The sequence below is a fragment of the Scophthalmus maximus genome, chromosome 17, assembly GCF_022379125.1.
Source record: "Scophthalmus maximus strain ysfricsl-2021 chromosome 17, ASM2237912v1, whole genome shotgun sequence".
Lineage (NCBI taxonomy): Eukaryota > Metazoa > Chordata > Actinopteri > Pleuronectiformes > Scophthalmidae > Scophthalmus > Scophthalmus maximus.
Window position 1 is genome coordinate 1,022,309 of NC_061531.1, and position 20,192 is coordinate 1,042,500.

General features: G+C 40.2%; 1 protein-coding gene and 1 long non-coding RNA gene across 3 annotated transcripts in view; one reads left to right on the forward strand and one right to left on the reverse strand.

Annotated features, from left to right (window-relative positions):
- LOC118288991 (potassium voltage-gated channel subfamily C member 1-like) overlaps window positions 1-20,192 on the reverse strand; it is an 81,937-nt gene that overhangs the window by 17,561 nt on the left and 44,184 nt on the right. The gene's annotated exons all lie outside the window — the stretch shown is intronic.
- LOC118288992 lies at window positions 8,194-18,243 on the forward strand. The gene is made up of 3 exons (XR_004785974.2): window positions 8,194-8,306; window positions 8,562-8,669; window positions 17,835-18,243. It is a non-coding gene; the product is annotated as an uncharacterized LOC118288992 (long non-coding RNA).

The following is a 20,192-nucleotide window of genomic DNA, read 5'->3' on the forward strand; positions in this document are numbered from 1 at the left end:
TCTGTCTACTTGTAGGCATAGTGTATTTTCTTATTCTGGAGCTCCTCTTGAGTAAAAACATGCATGCTGTCTCTTATTCATAGCTAGTCCTAAGTATCAGTCTTAAAGCGTTTAAGTGCAAGTGCAGTTGAGATACAGGCAAGATGTAGCACAGGGAAATCTAGAGGTAAACTAACTCAACTATCATATCAGTCTAAACTAACTCTATCCCTGTTAGTAAGGCAGGTGTGTTAGTGTGTGTTTGTGTATTTCACAGTACATCTGCTAAAGCATCTATCTCAGCTTGATCATTACGGTTTAGCTAATTCTATTAATTTTAGAGTAGGTCCCTCTAATGAATGAAGTCTAATTCATTGTTGTCCCTATCAAGACGAAAACATGAGTAATGGTAATGAAAGAGCAGCTGGGATGAATCAAATGTCCATGAGACGCTTCTTCCATGTTGATTGTTTTTGTTTCTTTCGTATTCCTCAGAAGAAAAACTCTGTTGCTGTTGTTGTTGACATTTTGTTGATTGTGTATCTCTGTTGGCTATGCTACAAGATGGAGGGGATGGGGGAGTGGCATCGCCTGAGGCCAGGCGGCTCGAAGGGCTCGAAGGTGGAGTTGGTGATAGGGGTGAGGCGCAGCGGAGCGCCCATCATCCCAGAAATGTTATTGAGGCTGCGTGACTTCTCATAACCTGTGGCTACATGGCGATGACATGCACAGGTCAAAGGTCAGAGCAGAGTTATGAAGGGTCATTCACAGCAGTTATGAGCAAAGGAAAGTTTTCATGATTTGGAAAGAAGTTGAGTGTGTCATGAGATGGAAATACAAATGTTCATGACCGAAAATAAAGTCATGACATAATAGTATGTTATATTATGACAGAATCGCACATCAGAAATAGCAAATATAAACCATTTGTTACAGTTACAAGCATTTGTAAATGAAACAAAGTTGAAAAAAGTTAAATCATTCAAAACAAAACCAGCCCAAACCAAGTAAAAATATTTCAGACCAAATGAGGAAGTTGGAAAAAGAAACAGATAGATGGACAGAGGGACAAACAGATGGACAGACAGGTACAGACAGACAGAGACAGGACAAAACAGGAATATGGGTTACGAAAATCAGCTATCAGTTGCCACAATATCCCATAGACACCTAGATATGGCACTCTGCAGCACCAACATGAACTGAGTAGGGGAGGGGAGGTGCACTGGTCCAGTGGATGTAAACAAAGCCCCCGATCCAAAGACATCCCATAAAATGTTTGTAATTGTACATCCACTGGACTACCTGCTCTTGGATTCCCAAAAGCACATCAGCGGTGCGACATTTTGTTCGGGAACAACAGATACAGACAGACTTGATGTTGTAATCATTTTTGGGAAACTCAGAGCAAATCAGGCGGGTAAATCATCTGGAGCTGAGCAGTTCAAAATGAACACAATCCTGCATGTTAACGCCCAATCTGACAAAAACTGATGACACCTGAAGTTGATTCTTAGAGCCCAGGTGTTTTAGCCAGTCTGCCCATATGAACAGTAGGCTGCTTTTACTTGGGAGACAGGCAGCTAGACAGGCAGACAGACTGACTGAAGACGAAACCCTCCCAACGGTTTGGGTCAAGAAGTGTTTGTCTTCATTTAGGTCAAACTTAACAAGTAACAAGTCTACAGACACACTAGGCAGTATTTGGCCACAGCTGTGCCTTAAGCTAAATGCTAACATTAGTACGCTAACATATTCACAGTGACAATGCTAACATGCAGAAGTTTAGCAGGTATACTGTCTACCATGTTCACCATAGTTTAGTATGTTAGCATGGTAACATAAGCGAATAAGCTCTAACAAAAAGTATAGCTGAGAAGGATGGGATTTTTGTTCTTTAGTTTTTGGACAATAGGTTGAAGCAACCGTTTCTGTGGGTAAGCTTTTAACATGGTGGGTAAGTTTCATTCTTCAATAATGTGGTTCCAAATCTTTTACACCTGGACGTAATTAACAACATTAGTTTCCTATCATTTGAATTAAAAACTTTATGTAAGGAAAGGGCACGACAAGGTGGTGTAGTTGTTAGCACTGTTACCTCAGCAAGAAGGTTCTTTGTTTCATGTGAATGATTGGTTGCTTTGTCACTGTATGTGGGCTCTATGATGGGTTGGCGATCTGTCCAGTGTGAACCCCGCTTCTCGCCCAATGTCAACTGGGATTGGCTGAAGCCCCCACCACGACTCTCAAAAAGGATAGAGTGGTATAGATGATGAATAGATGGATGGATGTGAGGACTAGGATACTTATCATAAGTTCACTATGAATTTGAATTATATGTTTGATGGAAATATGACATAGATGTTTGAGAGTTTAGAACGGACTGTAATACATTCAAGGTGTGATTTGTGAAAAAAGCAGAGGGGGGGGATGACTCGATTTGGTGTGAAGAGGTGGGTACGAACCACTGACCATTGGCATGGGAGGCGGATGCGCAACCAAGGGAGCTAAAACTCTGAGCGCTAGCATGAGCTGCTAGCAATTTCAACAATATGTCGATGATGAATATTTGAATTGATCCCTCAGTTTAACATTGTCTTCTTGTCATTAGAAATTTCTACTTAAGCCTTTGAGTATATGGAAGTCTAAATTAGATGAAAATGCCACAAATTTGTCCACTTCTTACCAAAGAGGGAAGCCAAGACGGAAATAAAATCTCTCTTCAGTTTGTGGGTGGATTAATTAATTTATTTTCCTTCTCTAAAGTGAATGTGGATGGAAGCAAGTTAAGGGTATACCTATCAAGCTGACTGAATTTTGAAATGCTGTTCATGTGAAAAAATTGGCATGTTGAAACAAAATGGGTAAGACTCCTCCTATAGGGCAAGTGAAAGGACACGTGGGTAAACCTAACAGAAAAATGAAGAAGACACTGGATACAATTTCTGTTTCTGCATCATCATCCTGTCATTTAAAAATATTGAAAGCTATGGCTTGTAAGCTCCATTTTCAAGGGACAAAAATGTCACATGTGACACAGAGAAAAAGCTGTGCCAAAGAATTTTGCGAACATGATCAGAGATGGAATGAGAGTGCTTTTTTAGTACCCAGGATTCTCATTTAAGGTCATCTGAGGTCAGGGCTTGAGGTTGCTCCAATCGGTATAACTGTAATTATTGTCTCCACTATTCTGGAGTTTTCGAGCCCTTAAAATGGAGAAGTTTGGAAACGCGGCTGATCCCCTAATAGTTTCAAAACTCCCGGGTGACATTATAGTAGGGACCAGCAAAAACTGAGACATTTGTAATTGATGACACCGTCATCCACATTCATTTCCTAATTGATTCTTATTAGTCATGACTTTACTACCAGCGGTGAATGCAAAATGTTGTGCACACTTGCTGTCAGTAACAGTTCCACCTCCTTGTCTATCCAAGAAAATAAATACCCGCTCTTACTTTACAACATTGCTGTCTTTGTCTACGCTGCAGTTGGTTGCTTAGTTTAAGATAATACTAATAACAATCTGCTTCCTGTTTACACCAGCGTCTATTCCGCACATTCCAAGTGAACTGTTACATAATATGCGTTTTCAGGTGTGTTAGAATAGACGATGATCATTTGTGTCATGGAGCTTGTCTGGACAGGGAACGTCTTAGTTTTAAAATGCTGTTTTAAAACCCATAAGGGTGGTGAATCAGGAGCAACTGGACTTGGTTGTAGTTTCTTGAAGACATTTCACCTTCATCCAAGAGGCTTCTTCAGTTCTAATTAAGTTGTTGAACCCAGGTATTTAACCTCTGTGGTGTGCGGGCGGAGCTTGTTAATGCTCCAGACTGTTACAACGATGATCATTAGAGTCATTGGAGTCACTTTGTGTCCACACTGTTGTTTTAGGGGTCACAAGAGGCTAGGTGTGATAGGTTTTTAAGTCTCCTGCAAAGAGATGGTGTCTTAGGCCTCCTCCTCTGTTCAGGGATGGTTCTCTATTTTGACATACATGGCTTCCTTCACTCCTCTTCAAACCATCTTCCCTGTCTAAAATATGTACATAGGAGGAGGAGTGACCCTTGTCCTTTAAATGTAGATAAACAGCAGAGTCTTGAACTGAAGAGCTCTCTCTCCTGTGTTGAGCCATGCGTTTGTTTAGTTCTTGTTTAGTTTCCCAGTATACAGGTCAGCACATTCCCTGCTGCATGGACAGCATAGTCTACCTAGTCTTGTTGCGTCTCTTTGCATGCCAAACACTTTCAAAAAGGAAATTGATTCCCTTTTATCGCCAAATGTCAACAACTCTGTGAATCCTTCAATTACTGCACGACCCAACTGACAACTGCACACTTCTGCCAGCTGTTGGATCAGCTAAATGCTATTCAGTGGGAAAGACAAAGAAACACTGGTTTTGTCTGGTTGCCCGCAAGTGTGATCAACATGTAAGGCACCTGGGCACAGGTCGTGTGTTAACAGACACTTAAAGGGGCAGTAAGGGTTAGGTTTTCTGATTATGGAGAAAGCATGTTTGTCTTTTTGTTGTGAATTTACTGCTTTGGCCAGGCCACGAACCCGGGTCCTCCGGTATGGGAGTCGGATGCACTAAATACTAGGCCAAAACCACAGAGTTGCAACTTTCCCCGCTAGCAAGGCTCTTGAGGTGATGACGAGTGATGTTTACAAACTGCACTCGCAGCCTTGTATGATGCGGTCAGCACCATTCATTTGATTTCGATTTACGGAGCCTGGGCTTTTTCGGCGCACACACAAAAGTGACAGCTGACGGATGTTGAGGAAATAGTTGCTGAATATTTTACAAAACGTGTATTGTTTTAGAATCACTTACTGCCCCTTTAATGATTGCCTATTAATGACTGTTGTTTTTGCTGTAATATCTGAAGCCATCCTCTGCCAAACAAAGACCCCCAGTTCACTTCATAACATGGTTATTTTATTGGTCTTATAAATCTGGTTCTAATGTGATTTTAAGTTAGAAAAACTGCTCTGAGACCAGCATTCAAGGGCAAAACTCTGCACACTGTACTCTGTAAAATTTCCTGCTGAGAGGGCTCTTTTGGGAATTATATTAATTAAGTGATCATTCTGCTGGTTTGCTTTTGATTTTAGTTGCTTGATGACTTCTATGAGCCCATGAGGAGTTATACTCCTTTTAGGCATCATTTCTCACTATATGTAGGCCTGGAAGATGGTATAATCGTGAATTCATGGAAAACAGTGGCATTGTTCAGCTTGATTTTGTGTGTTACAATAGATTTGAATAGAACGCGCTGTAATTTAATTGGATTGGACAAATACGATCTGGAGGTGAGGGTGTAAATTATGTAAAGTCGGAAGAAATATAACTGCCCATCATGTTGAATGAAGGTTCACCTAAGTCTGTCAGAAAGCTACACATTTAACCTCCTTCCACAAAGAGAAAATAAGATGATACCATGCAGCAGCAATGCTTTGGGAGACCCCTGAACCCTAATCCCCACTTTCCACCAGGGCGGTGCTGCTGCTGGTGCCAGTACACAGCCAGTTCAGATGTGGCTCCTTTTTAGAACAAACCCATAAGTCACAGAGGTCACAGGTTCCAACTTTTGGACCAGCAATTTTTGGCTCTGTGCTGGCAATCTTTTGGCAATAACACCCAATGTTTTTTGGCAGAAGCACGTGGAACCAGTTCTAGATTAGTTGCTGGCACCAGAAGCCGCATCGAGCCAGTGGAAAAAGGCTATAAGATGTACAATAAGTGCAAGAGGTCAGTCAGGTGACTTATAGGGGTAACCAAGCTAGGAAACTCCCTAACTCAATGGTTGCCTTCTTAAAGGGGAATTTTATACATGAAAGTCTGTTTTCATGTCTTGGTGAGCACTATTGACTAAAAAAGAATCTTTTGGTTCCTCAAGTTTATAAGTGAAAAAACGTAGAAAAAATTGGGGGGTTGAGCTAGACGAAAAATTATCTTACCAGTCCTGTGGATCCCTCTCCGCATCTCTACCTGGGGTTAGATACATTAGCTATTAAAAGCATTATACAGTCGCGCAGTTGCACCGTGGGTAATATAGATACAAGATTTTGACAACAAAGTAGAATTTGGGGAATTTAAAAAAGGTATCGTTTTGATTTTATCCCTTTTTTAATCTCTCTATTGTGAGTCACACAACTTCATAGTGCAATACTCTGTGCAGTAATCTTTTCGGAGCAAATTTATAATTCCCTCATCTTCATTACTGCGTGGGTCCAAAAAAATGTAAATTTAGTCATATCTGTGCTTCATTTTTGAATTTTTGGTAAGCAATGTTAGCCAATTTAGCAAAGTTACCAATAAGTACCAAAACAGTATTTGGTCTGAATGTAGAATGTTCCTGGGTCTAAAATGCCCAGAACTTTCACATTTCACAATCAACAGTAGTTTTCCTTATTTTGTTTCTTGTTTTGGGAAAAATATTGTTCTTCAGTCTCCACGGCACAGTTTGCTTTTATCATTCGCCATCAATGTATCTGAAGAAAAACCTTTTTTATGAGGTCACTTTATGGTTCTACACGACTGGGACAATCAGTGTTATTTTAGGCAGAGAATTAGTATGGAACAACATTGTCAAATTATAAATGAGACGTATGTTTACATACTTGCATTAAAAACATTTTTATCTTACAACTGATATATAAAATAATTAAGGCTGTAATTAGTGACAGCGGGTAACAACATTTCAAAGGGGATTGATAATTGTACCATTTTTGTTCACAGAACCACTGGTTCAGTTAATTTGGGGAACAAATTCACCGAGCTGAAAAATTAACGGGTGATATAAACGGATGATATAATCATTTTTGACTGTGGGCTACAACACTATTAGATAGATTTCCACTTCTGTAATTTTTTCCCAGAACACCTGGTCTAGTGGAAGTGGATGTAAAATGGCACATGTCCCTGAGGATGCTATTGATCATTTTTGACACAGTAATATTTTCAGGGGAATTTTCACAACTAGCCAGTATCATATTCAAGTGAATGTGAAGGTGGTCTCAGAGTTTCGGACCCCACTGCATGTATACATTTTTGTACAGGTCTGTGGTGCTAGATGTAGCTGAATAGGGCAATAAGAATAGGCCAATGAGATGCTGCTTGAACCTCTGGAGGTATTCTGGGTATTGGATAACACAGTGACAGATCTGGGTCACAATGTTCTAAGGACCTAGCTATTGAGCACGCTACATATGTGTAAGTGTGTGTGTGTGTGTGTGCTTGAGTACATGCACGTGCATGTGCATGTGCGTGTGTGTCTGAAAACCGGGAGCCAACTATAATTGTGAGGTCTGAAAGCTTTGTAGGGACCAAAATGCTGGACCCCACGAATTTAAATGGCTGTTAGTTGGTTAAAACTCGGATTCGGGTTAGGGTAAGGGTCGGGTTTAGGTATAGTTATTTAGTTGTGATGGTTAATGTCAGGGTAAGGGACTATGGTCCCCACCAATAGAGTAAGACAAGGATGTGTGTGGGTGTGTTTTTTGTCCCAATCAGCTAAGAGCCGCAGTGCTGCTGATTTATTCCTGTGGTTACAGGACTTGACATTGCAAACACAGCTATTTAAACAGAGCAGAATATGTGCTGTTACACAGTAACAAACACACACACGCACACACACACACACACACACACACACACACACACACACACACACACAAAGACATATGTTAAGTGTTGAGTGACATGATCATAGGACACACAAACACACACACACACACACTCTCAAAGTGGTGGTAGAATGATTGCATCAATAAAGTATAGTGTCTAACATACAGCAACATTTTATAGTGACCTGTAATCCCTGAGCAGGAATGCTATCATCAATGATCTTGTGTGAATATGATTCTAATTGTGAGAGTCAGAAACATTTACCACGGACAGAAACACAAAGAAAAAAAGACACATTACTCACAGCACTTACAGTACATGAAAAGGTTTAAATGGAGCTAGTGCTTCTGGTGCAGCTCTCACTGTATTCAAAAGTGAGCTGAGAGGTGCGTAGCATCCGTAATGAGTGGCCCTCTGCAGTTTGCTCTGCAGCAGGTGCAGCATGAGGCAGCTTTGACTATGAGCTGCTACTTTGTGTGTCATGCTCATTGCCTTTGAAGCTGCTTCATCTTGTATGACTGGTGAAATGTCTTCATTGACCTTGTGGCTTTAATCATTCATAATTTAATTTTACTTTGGTTCGATTGTTAGGCAGAGGTTTTATATATTTATATACACACGTTGGTTAGTTTAGTCCTCAACCAATTTTATAAACTCACCACAGGTTAGGGTACATAAAATGTCAGTCTGCAAAGTAAGTGTGGTATAGTAGGTATAGTAAAGTGGGTAGATATATGAAATAAAACATAGATACTAGTTTGCAACAATAAAAAGGCATCAACTTGAATGATTCAATTTGTATCCGTACATTACAAATGCCTCATAAATGTCCTTAATCTGATAAAGGGTTTCAAAACTGGTCACTGGGTGGTTATAGATACACATTTCAGTAAAACTGTAACATGATGTCATAACCAAGACACAATCTGTTTGGTTGGTGTGTCAACAGGAACTGGATGTGACAAAAAAAACATATCTTGGTGATGTGTTAGCTGGGCATGGCATTGAGCTTCTGCCTAAATATGGAGGAAAAGCCTACTTCTGCCAGGAGCCGCTGGTAAGCCTACATGCAGGAATTAACTGAGATTTGTTTCAGTGCAAACAAGCCATAATCCCATTTACCTAGTGCTAGCTCGCTGTTTCACACTTGTTCCATGTTCAAAGTAGGCCTGCAAGCTGTAGCTATTAAGCTAAGCTAACTTGATAGCTCATAGACACCTCAGCCATTGATTTAAAACAAATAGCTGTAGTCCGTATTCATCTGCTTGCATTTCTGGCCCCAGAAGAGTTCGTAGGTTTAAAAAGTCAAACTGACTTCTGATTGATTCTCTTCAAAGCCAAAGCCAGAAGCTTAGCGCGTGCTCACACTGTAGCGACGCATCTAGCAGCGGGGGCTGTGATGGAGACTTGTACATACCTCCACTTAGTCAGACTTTAGTAACACAACGCAGGGGGAGAGACTGAGGAGGATAGCCTGAGGATGGGATGGATACACTCATGTTAGAATGGATTGAAAAAGACATGAGGGTGTGAGGGAAAGGAAAGGAAAGGGAAAGGTGGGAGGAAGGGGGGGCAGGGGGTAAAGCAATTGTGTGTTCACACCGCACGCGACTCTTCAGGGTGGAAGTATATTACTGTACAATAATCAAAACTAATTGCTTTATCAAGATGTGGAATGGGCCTTATTTGCAAAAGGACTAAAATGAGTCTGTTTGCTATAAGGTAGGCTATCAGTTATGAACTGTATACAATTAAGGGTGCCCTAGTGTCAGACAAACTTATAGGCAAGTGCAGCGGAAGGGATAGATTATATTAAAATAATACCCACACAGGTAGTATCGTGTGGGTATCTTGAAGTATCATTCTTACATTCTTAACTGACAATATCAAATGTAAAGGACCTGTCGGCACCACAATCCCTTTGCATCAGTAGTTAGAGATCTTGTAACCTGACTTAGATAGATAGATACAATTTATATAATTTTCAACTGTAAATGACTTATTGGTATGAGTTTTATCCATCCTAATCTGTAATCGTTTTAAGGAATGAATCACATTCCTGCAGGTTAAGGTCCAAGAGAGAAACATGAGAAAAGAAGGAAACGATGAAAGGGCACAGTTGGAATGAGGAGTGCAGGGAGGCCAAGGAAGTAGGAGGAGATGGAAAAAGGGGAGGGCCATAGGGAGAGAGGGTAAGGGGGTGAGGAGTACACACAAGGCTACAACCAGGACAAATATCATTCCAACAACAATCTTCATGCAAACAACTTATCAAAATGTGTGTCTGTTATAAGCAGAATGCAGTAGTTTTCAACCAATTTGAAATAATTACAAAAGTTTTTGGCGCGCACGCACACAAAAAACACACACGCACACACCTGTTTCTTTTTAAACCACATGTGGATTTGAGATTGTTCAGGAATAATATTTGAATAAAATGCAAACATTTAAAATGTGTGGTTTTACCAACAAAGGAAACCACAGGTTAAAGAGTACATACAATGATCAATTTAACATGTATGTATGTCTCATATGACATAACGCATTCACAGCTTAGATAAGGGGACAGAAATACAAAGAGTGGGGCACACACACAGAGGAGTAGAACATAGGAAAGAAAAATAAATTATTACAGAGGTTCTAACTATTGTCATATGAGCGCAGAGACTTATTCAAGATGACAGTATGACAGATAAATACAAATATCATAAAAACTCCCTGCAGAGAGATGCACATGCAAAGCATCTGAAATGATGAAGCAGGCAGTTAATGCATAAAATAAATAATAAGATTAGAATAAAAATATTCAGTATAAATTCCTCACTATAGTTTACATACTACAGGTGTCCTTTGTCCTCGGCTGCCATTTTCACACGTTTGAAAGGACACTGGTGGTCTTTATCAGGCATGCTTTATCCTTTATCGTACTGAGTGATATGTATGTAAGTTCTGCATTCAAGGAGTGTTATGTCAGAATGAAATACGAGTCCAGGCTTACATTTCAGTCCTCATTTTACCTATAACTCTCGGACAAACTAGCTCTATGCTGCAATACAAGAACACTGCCTTGTATTGCAGCATCCTGTTTGCAACAGAAAGTCAATTCAGCTGGCAAAACTGATGGTTATGTCCAGAGCAAAACAATGATTTGTATGTTATTAGAAAGAATAAACTTAGTTTGTTCATTATGGTAAGAAGATCTGACCATCTGGTGGTGAGGTTACAGCTGAACCAACTGAATACACCACTCCTCACCAAGCAGAACCTACTGTGGCCTTCAGGTGACATAAAAACGTCAAAGGCTTTTTCGAGAGCCAGTGTTTGGTTTGTCCATTCGAGGTCACCTCAGAAACATGGCAGTGCAACATGGCGGACTCCATGGAGGAGGGCCTGCTCGGGCTATGCTCACAGCCGTGTAGTAGGGCCACAACAGGATAAGAGATCGCAATGCGATTGGTTGTACAGTAGATTCGTATTATCGTTTCCTTTGTCGTTGTCATTTTTAATGAAGGCTGGCAACCAGCATAATAGGTGCATTACTGGCACCTTCTGCTCCCGAGTTTTCCCTTTCCTCTGACAGTGGTAGATATTAAAATGTGGTGGAAAAGCGAAAGAAGAAAGTTACCTACGTTGATGTTATAAAGATGTATTGATTATTTGTTTGTAGAACAAATGTATTCTTCATTTTGATAGGTTATTAAAAAAGTTGTTGTTTGATGTTCACTTTAGTCTGCATGGACAACGAACACTTTCCCTATAATCAAAGAAAATACATGAGATGTTACGGCGTTGTCAACCATCTTTGGAATTCCAGGAGACGTGACAATACGCATAAACGACATAATTCTTGTCGTGTTGTCAGTACCGTGTTGTCGGCTTCACCTGCTCCCTATGTAGATACTGTATAAAGGGCTTATACTAAATAACAAAAACACAGTGATCCTTGATCTCAGGTAATTATACACTGATGAAAACATCATGAGGAATGTATTACACTGGACATTTCAGGCACATTTTGACATAGGGGTCAGTTACTTTTTTCCTGCCACTGTATAAGAGAGATTGTGAGATTATTGTCCAGTGTGACTGATGACAGGCTGCTACTGAACACCAGAGTATGTCCATCAGGTTTGCATAGTGCTGACTTCTCTTGATCAAAATAGAATTATTGATTTTTACATGTTTTTGTATGATTCACTGCTGGACATGTAGGTCCAACACAAATGTGACGAATTGTGCGGAACATCTAGCATTACCAGGCCTGTCATGATAAATATGTTATCTAACTATCATGCTGTACATGAATATGAACTTGATCATTTCCATTGACTTTGATAATCAGCATTGTGTTTACATGCGTGTTTTTTGAAATAGCTTTTTGAAATTACTTCAGTCCTCTCATCTGCTCTGTGTCACAGCTCACAAACTGTGGTGTTATCATCTGCTTGTAGATCACATTTCTCTTAGCAGCCGTGGTTTCAGAATTTTATTTAATGTCATGGACTCGCAATTACACGACTCTACGAGGGCTTTTATTTTGACACGACAAGACACAGCGACAGAGCGCTCTGGAATCTTTTGGAGACGAGTAAGGACAGAGTAGGGTTACAGGGTACCTGTGAGAAAAAAATTCTGTTGGTTCTGGTTATATCTTTTCTGCAAGGACATGACTACTTGCCAGTCTGAGGTTTTTATTCATCTGCCAGGACTCGCCTGTCTATGTCTCGCATTAACGTAACGGCGCATGTGTTTTGATACGAGCTAGTGTTAGCATGCATGCAAGCGCACATGATTTAGTTGCAAAAAATGACAATAATATCGTTTATCGCAATAACTGCTGGCCTAATATATCATCTGACAAAAAGTAGGTATCGTGACAGGCCTAAGCATTACTGCTTTGGAACATTTTGAAGGTAAGCATCATAAACAACACCAATAGAGGGGCTTGACAAGTGATGGCCTAATCAAAATCTTATAAATACATTGTTGTTGATACTTTCCAAGACATTAACATTGTGCATTTTCATGTAAGGATTTTAAACAAGATATTCCTATGTACAATTCTCTGGTTACCCATGACAAAGGTACATTCCTACTTGCATAGTTTTAAAGTCACAGTTGCAGATCCATAACCATAATCATTACATTACATTACATAATCCACATAATTGATAGGTTTACACTTTCCTTGGTTAACATGATTCTACTCCTGATACCATTGTGGCTCAACTGTTGTAGTGGCACTCAGGAAATAAAGTAACGTGAGTGCAATCCAATAGTACTCAGGGGATTCTGACCACCAGTAATGATTAAATACAAGCCTAAAGGGCATTGATCATTGGCTGGAGAGAAAAAACTGATGTGGAAGAAAAACAGACTGTGAATGGGAGAGAAATAAATGAAATCTATAGTGAAGGGAGAGTATATTTAACGTGAAACTTCATGTTGGTGGTAGAAATTAAGGGAGAGAGTGAGAGAGAGAATATCTGCTCACATCAATGAGCCTCTAAGTACTGACTCAAGAGTCAGTTCAGGCCAATGGTAGCCGTCTGTCAATGAAGAGAATCAATACCATTGCTACTGCGAACAAATATAGGAGGAGAACAGAGAGTAAAAGACAGGGAGAAAGATAATTTTGGGGGGGGAAAAACAAGTGGAGACAGGACAGCAGTCAGAGACGGCATGAAATACAAAGCAAGGAAGTGATTAATGCAATATTTCATTCCCTTATTCAACATCCACCCACTCACTGATTAGGTTTCCCAATGAAAAGGGAGACAGACGTGTGCAGTATCATAATGCAGAGTGTCTGCTGCCTTTGAAACTCACGCAGTCAGGACAAAGGTGTAATGAGCAGTCTTGGCCTTTGGGGGCACTAGCGGCACTGCACCAATGTTCACTCTGGAGCTATCTTTCTGCAGGTTTTTTTTTCTTTTTTCTTTTTGAAGGAGAGTAGGCCGCATTCTCCTCTTTCCATTCTAGCAAGCAGGGCAGTCTCCCTCAGTCTTTTATCCTGTTTGGAGACAGTTTAGCCAGAAAGCTTAACAGGTTGCAGAGTCCTGTGAGGGGATTCCAGTGACAATGTTTTCAGCATTTTCATTTCCCAAGGTTAGGGAAATATTGTGGCTAAGGCCAGTGAGGAATTCATTAACTGGTTTTCATTTAGATTTAGTATCATGATGAAAATGCAAGTATATCAGTTTTGGTCAAATTTTAGTCATTTGAGGTTTATTAGTAGTAGTGACCAAAAATAAAACATTTGAGTCTATTTTTCTAAACATTTGGAGGCTAAAGTCGTCACCGTCTTGTTGTGTACAGTCACAGATGTTACAAGAATTGCTCTCTATTGCAAAGGTAATAGAAAAGGCTGTTAGCAACCATGTAACTCAGCTCTGCACTAGTGTGACTGACTCCCCTCAGTAAATCCAATTAGCATTTCCAAAACGGTGACTGTTGGAATAGAACCGCTCTCTCTCTCTCTCTTGCTCTCTCTCTGTGTTGTTCAGGACAGCATCGCTGCAGCTACCTGTGCTCTCCACTGCAGAGCAGAGAGTAATTCAGGAGCCAGATTCACTCACTGAAGGGAGAAGCTAAAACGTCAGATAATTTGAATACAGGGACATTTCTTTAGCAAACTTCCACAAGGGTATTTAGAAGATTAAGTACCAGCAACATTCCCAGAATTCATTCCTTGTGATAGTATCATGACAGCAAACCAACTGAGAGGAAGGTTAATGTGACATTCACATCCATAGCTCTTGGTATTGTTATATTGGCTTACCTTTTTAAGAACGACCGTCTGCATGTTTTTGTAGATTGTCCCAGCTGCGTCGTTGCTGCTTTTTTGTCTAATTCTCACTGGACTATGAAGGAATCCAATCCATAATTCTGTTTCTTTACTAAAAAATCAGTCACATAAATGACATTACTGACATAGATAGAAAGTTACTAAAGGTCAGATAATTCTGACTTAACTGAGGTCAAGCAGCCGACTCACCACATGAAAAAAAGATCTTTTGTACGGTGGAGTGTACTGTTTTACTAATCAAAAGCTATAGTGTTGCATTCTGTAGATGCGTGACAGTGTTAATTTGTCCAACATTCACATTATAATTTAGTTCTTAATTCACTGACAAACAAAGTGAGACCTCATTTCAAAGTTTATTTTTGCTTTGATTTTTTGTTTTCTACATGTAAAACGGTATTCAACAAATCAGGGCTGCCACCTGAAATTTGAAGAATTGAATCATCGCACAGGCGACTGAGATTCTTCAAGTCCTCACTTTCACACTGCACTCTGGGGTAAAATCATTTCACTATGTCAAGTTGTCCTTGTATATTTGTATTGACATCCAAATCGGACCCCACAGATACAATGTGGGTGCAGCCCTGCAACAAGTAAACATTTCTTCATAGACTTTCTTGATAAGAATGAACACTGGCTAAAGCAAACAAAAACTCTGGTTAAGATATGGTTTGGGTCAGTTACTTGAGCCCTTGGTTAAAGTCAGGGTTTAGTTGGAGTTAGGCAACAACAGCAATTAGCTAGTCGGTGAGTGAACTGCGCCTGCTCTCCCATCTCTGCACACCTGCTCCTTTTATCTACACAGCGAGCAGGTTTTCTTCCGTACAGTCCGCCATGTTGTACTGCCATGTGGCCCAGAAATGAAAAAAAACAAGGACCTTGATGTTACCAACGGTTACCTGAAGGCTACTGTAGATTCTCCTTCATGTTTGGAAGGGTAGGGTGAGGCAAGGGGTATTGAGTTAGGTAAGAAATAATTAATTAAAAAGCTTTTCCTAATGGTGTGACAACAGACATTTTTCCTTGCCCAAGTAACGCAAAAGTAAAATGTCTACCTGAGTGGCATATTTAGATTCCCACTGAATGAAAAATGAATATGAGTATCATTCTTGATTACTGGTTTACTGATTATTTAGGTGTATAGTTCTCTTCTATTACCAACAGTTCATATGCTTAGGCTTGGCTTTCTAAGCATGAGTAAGCACATATTTCACCTTATCCCTTTAACTGTTGTTTGGCACTTTCTTTGCTGCCCTTTTACATTGTACATTTGCATCATTTACCTCACAAATGGTTTAATTTGTCTCACCATTTGTTGTTCCTTGGCTGCACTGGATGGTTGGTGAAATGCAGCCCACTGTATCGATATGAATCAATAATGCAATCAAACACCAAGCACTGACCCAAAATGCTTCGCTTGCGCTAGGTCCCAGAATTCCCCTGTTCACTGTTTCCGTAGCAACAGCGGAGATAAGGAGAAAGTGAGGAGAGCAAAAAGGAAGAGAGAGGAGGGATGGTGGGGAAATGATCAAAGGGTGGGGAAGTAAGAGAGATGGATAAAATAAGCATAAAAGATCCAAAATAAAACAAAAACATGAGCACCTTTCTACACCAGGGTGGATGGATGGATAGATAGATAGATAGTTCGATAGATTGACAGATGTCTTTTAAATAGTTTGACCTATGATTTGTGCGTCGGGTCAAATTAGGGTCTATTATTTTGTTGTTGTAAACCAACCTTAATAAATAATCCTGGGTTTGCAGACATACAACAACAAGCTGTCTGGTTGTAGTTGTATGTAAATTAATTATTTGTGGACATCAATTAAGCTCAAAATCTTTTCGGGGCTCAATTTGAGCCCAAATTGAGTTAGGATCATCAAAAGGTCGAAGCATTGCGTTTCATATTATTAAACCATGACCAAGCTACAAACAACAGAAATCCTCCTGGTGGGGACGAAGCAAAGGATGTTGAAGAGTTTTTGCATTAACAGAGACTTTTATGACATCACTGTCCTTTTTCAGTCTCTTTGAACCAGAAGTAGTAATTTGCGCCCCTGCCATATTGCTCGAGCATAGAATGGAGCGCTGGGAAACGAGGCAGAAGAAGAAGACTCAAAAAGTTACACAAGAGGGAAAGGAGTGTTTCAGAGAGATGTTGCCCTTTCAGTGTACCTCCAAAATGCTCAAGTCTACCGTTCTTCCTGCCCTTTGCAGCGACAGATCTGACAGTGTTGCATTGTAATGACAGCAGTGACATTAAGGATCTGTAATTGATCCTATCCGAGTACAGCACGATCTGTAATAATGTCAGCGAGAGAGGGGCAGGGAGGAGGGAATGAGGGGTGTCACAGATGGATTGGAAGAGAGTCCTGGCAGCGCTTTTTAAGCAAAAGCCCAGCAACCATTTTGAAATGTATGTGACTGTGCATTTTTGAGGTGTGCTTTAATTATCTCGCCAAGAAACTGGACCAACTGCAAGTATAAGAAAATAACTTGAGAAAAGATAAATAAAGCACAGATCGTTTCCCCAAAACGTTAATGGCAAACATTTTTTAGGAGGATTTGAAGCTTTTAAGATTTTGAGAGTGCACAGAGAGAAAAAGCTAAGAGGCCATCACAGAACAGCCATCAATGCCACCACTAGACTAGTTACCACAGCCCTTCGAAGTCATTCTCATACTTACCTGTGTGTGTGTGTGTGTGTGTGTGTGTGTGTGTGTGTGTGTGTGTGTGTGTGTGTCTGTGTGTATTAGAGTTTTGTCTGTCTTTCTGCGTCCCTGCCTACTCATCTTTCTGTTGGTCTGTCATAGAAACTTCTGTTTTTGGTGTCTTTGTACTTGAAATAAGAACATTAGCTGTCTCGTTAGCTAATGTAGCCCTTCGAAGCAGTTCTACAGCCGTCAGTGTTCCAGCCCAGACTGACAGAGAGTCACACACGACTCAGCTCATTTCTACGCGTGATGAGAAGTTTTTGTTTATTTTTTTGGCTTAAACCTTTTTTGGAAATCATTTATGCAAAGTTCTTTTCTTGAATGATCCAATCGGCCTGAGCCCATAATACAATGGTTGGCGCCAAGTCTGTCGTAAGACGCACAGTGCTCTCTGTGGACTGCGCTGTAAAAACTGACCCGAGCTCCAGAGGAGAAAATAAAGGAAACAGACCAACCGACCAATCAAACCAACTCTCACTCTCCTGGTGAGGCAATGAGCCAACCAGTGTGCAGCAGTCGCTTTCACTCTGGCACCCGTCCCGAAAAGACGCTGAATGGATCCCCAATTATTCCTTTTCTTTTATTCTGGTGCTCACTCATTGTTTGAGTGCAAAATACTTTTTATTTTGGTTTTGATTGCCAATAGTATAATATTTGATTGATCTCAATTAACAAAACTGTAAAATCTACAAACCAATACCAGGCACCATCTCCGTGAAAGCAGTTTGGGAATAAGCGGCCCATTTCGACCCAGCTCGACCCAAAGTGCTTTCAAGGGGATAAATGTGATGGCGTGTGTTTGGCAACTCCCCACCCTCTATCTGTAAATACCAGAGTGAGAGGAGACTGGGTGAGAGGAGGAAGAGGAGGAGGAAGAGGAGGAGCAGGAGGAGGGGAAGACAGCTACAGTACACACAAAATACAGACACACACGGAGAACGACGGACGTACAGACAGAAACAAAGAAAGAAACAAAAAAGAATGGAGAAAACAGACAGACAGATGGACAGTGTAACAGAGACCAACAAGAGCCAACGTACAAACGCATGACCTGAAACAACCTGGGGAAGGAGACAGTCACATAACAACAAAATGACAACAACAACAGCAACAGCACGCATTAGACATGGACCCGCACTGTGAACTTTAACCTTTAGACCAACTCTGCTGGTTACAAAATACTGTAGGAGAAGAAGAGGGAAGGCAGATCTCTCTCTCGCACACCAATGGGTTAATGGACAGTACACAGGCATGCAACACAGCCATGCTCGCAACCGCACACTATATGTTCACTATATGTGCTGCTAGGATGTGTGTGTACTTGTAAATGCTGAAACCTGTTGCAGGGATTTGACTTCCTCCTTAACATTGGGTCTGCCGACAATGTTTTAACATTAAATTAGGCCTTTACATAGACAATGATTACATTTTTGCTATGGTGGGAATACAACTGGAAAGTGGTGCAGTGGGATAAATCAGTGCAAAGTATTCGGTTGTCGTAGCCTCATGACGTAAAACACTACTCACAAGGGCTAGTACAGTAGGTGAATTGTAGCCGCCGCTAATCGCTAATTCTGCAGCAAGCCAGGACATGTTACGCCTTGTAGCTTGCAATAGCTATGTCAGATTCTTTCTAGTTTATATTGTGCCATTTATTCCCCCCGGGCATTTTTGTTTCCTTCATTTCATTCAATTAAGAGTTTTGGGAAGAAAACTCTCTGAGCTAACAAGCTTTGTAACCGCTTTACAGCTGTCACTTAACAACGCTTGCTACCTTGTTTTTCTTGTGGGACAATAAGTTCTTACAGTTAATTTTAAAGACGTAACATGTCTCATTGGCGTTTATGCACCCCCTATAATTTGATCCTCAGTGAAATGTGGACGGCCCTGCAGTGTGGCTCTGGTAAAAATGATACCTGGATAGTGTAGGCACATCACAGCCAGACATGAGTGGTTTATACAATTTTAGTATAGATGCAATTCTGACCTTTTTATTTCATAATAATGCTTAAAATATTATAAATTCTCTACAAAAATCACTCTTAGTTTATTCTTTTGAAATGTCCCACTGTGTGCAGGTGAGCTAAGGCACAAATAAATTATTATATTAATAATCATAATAATAATCTGTGTGTGTGTGTGTGTGGGGGGGGGGGGGGTACATTCTACATTCTACATTCAGAGGAGCTGTCACGGTATGTAGAAGTTGTGGGCTAATGACAGCTTAATCAACGCTGATGATAATATTAAGAAATAAAACTTTAGTGTAAATCTTTTGTATTGTATGTACAAAACACACATACACAACCATGCAAAAACCTAACCATTATCCCCGGCCCCATTATTCACAATAGAATGCTGAAACACGTATCAAAGACTTACAGTAACGAGGAACCTGCATGCAACTTTTAACCTGTGTGTGTGTGTGCGTGTGTGTGTGTGTGTGTGTGTGTGTGTGTGTGTGTGTGTGTGTGAGTGTGTGCGCATGCATGTGTCCAGATCTTGGTGTTGTTTCTCTTCTCAAATTTGTTGTGGGATTTATTTTTATAGTGTTGGAATACTGCATATTTATATATGTATATACATTTACTGTACTTCCTACCTCTTGTCATATTAAACTTTTGATGTCTCCTGTTTCATATTGAATGAATACAACTGATTCAACGAATAAAGCTACAATGCAAAAATCTGATTAAGTCTTAACAACGTACTGTGATTAAATAAATTCTACATTGACATAGTCTAGCCCAAACAAGTTTAGTGTTTTTTAACTGAATCTAACCATGTATAGTCCAGTCTAATATTTTCTAATTTACTTTTATCGATTAAAGTCTGATATAATCAAATTTGACGAAACCAGTTTTGTAGTATAATCTAACAAATCCTATAGACTCCTATAAAATTGGATTTATCAGACAGACAATCATAACATATCAGATAGTCTGTCTAAATCTAGTCCTGCCTTGTCTAATTTATTTGTCTCTGTTCTAGACTAGTCTAATGTAATCTGGTCTAGTCTTGTTGGGTCTAATCTAGTTTTTCACTGCTCAATGCGTGTGGA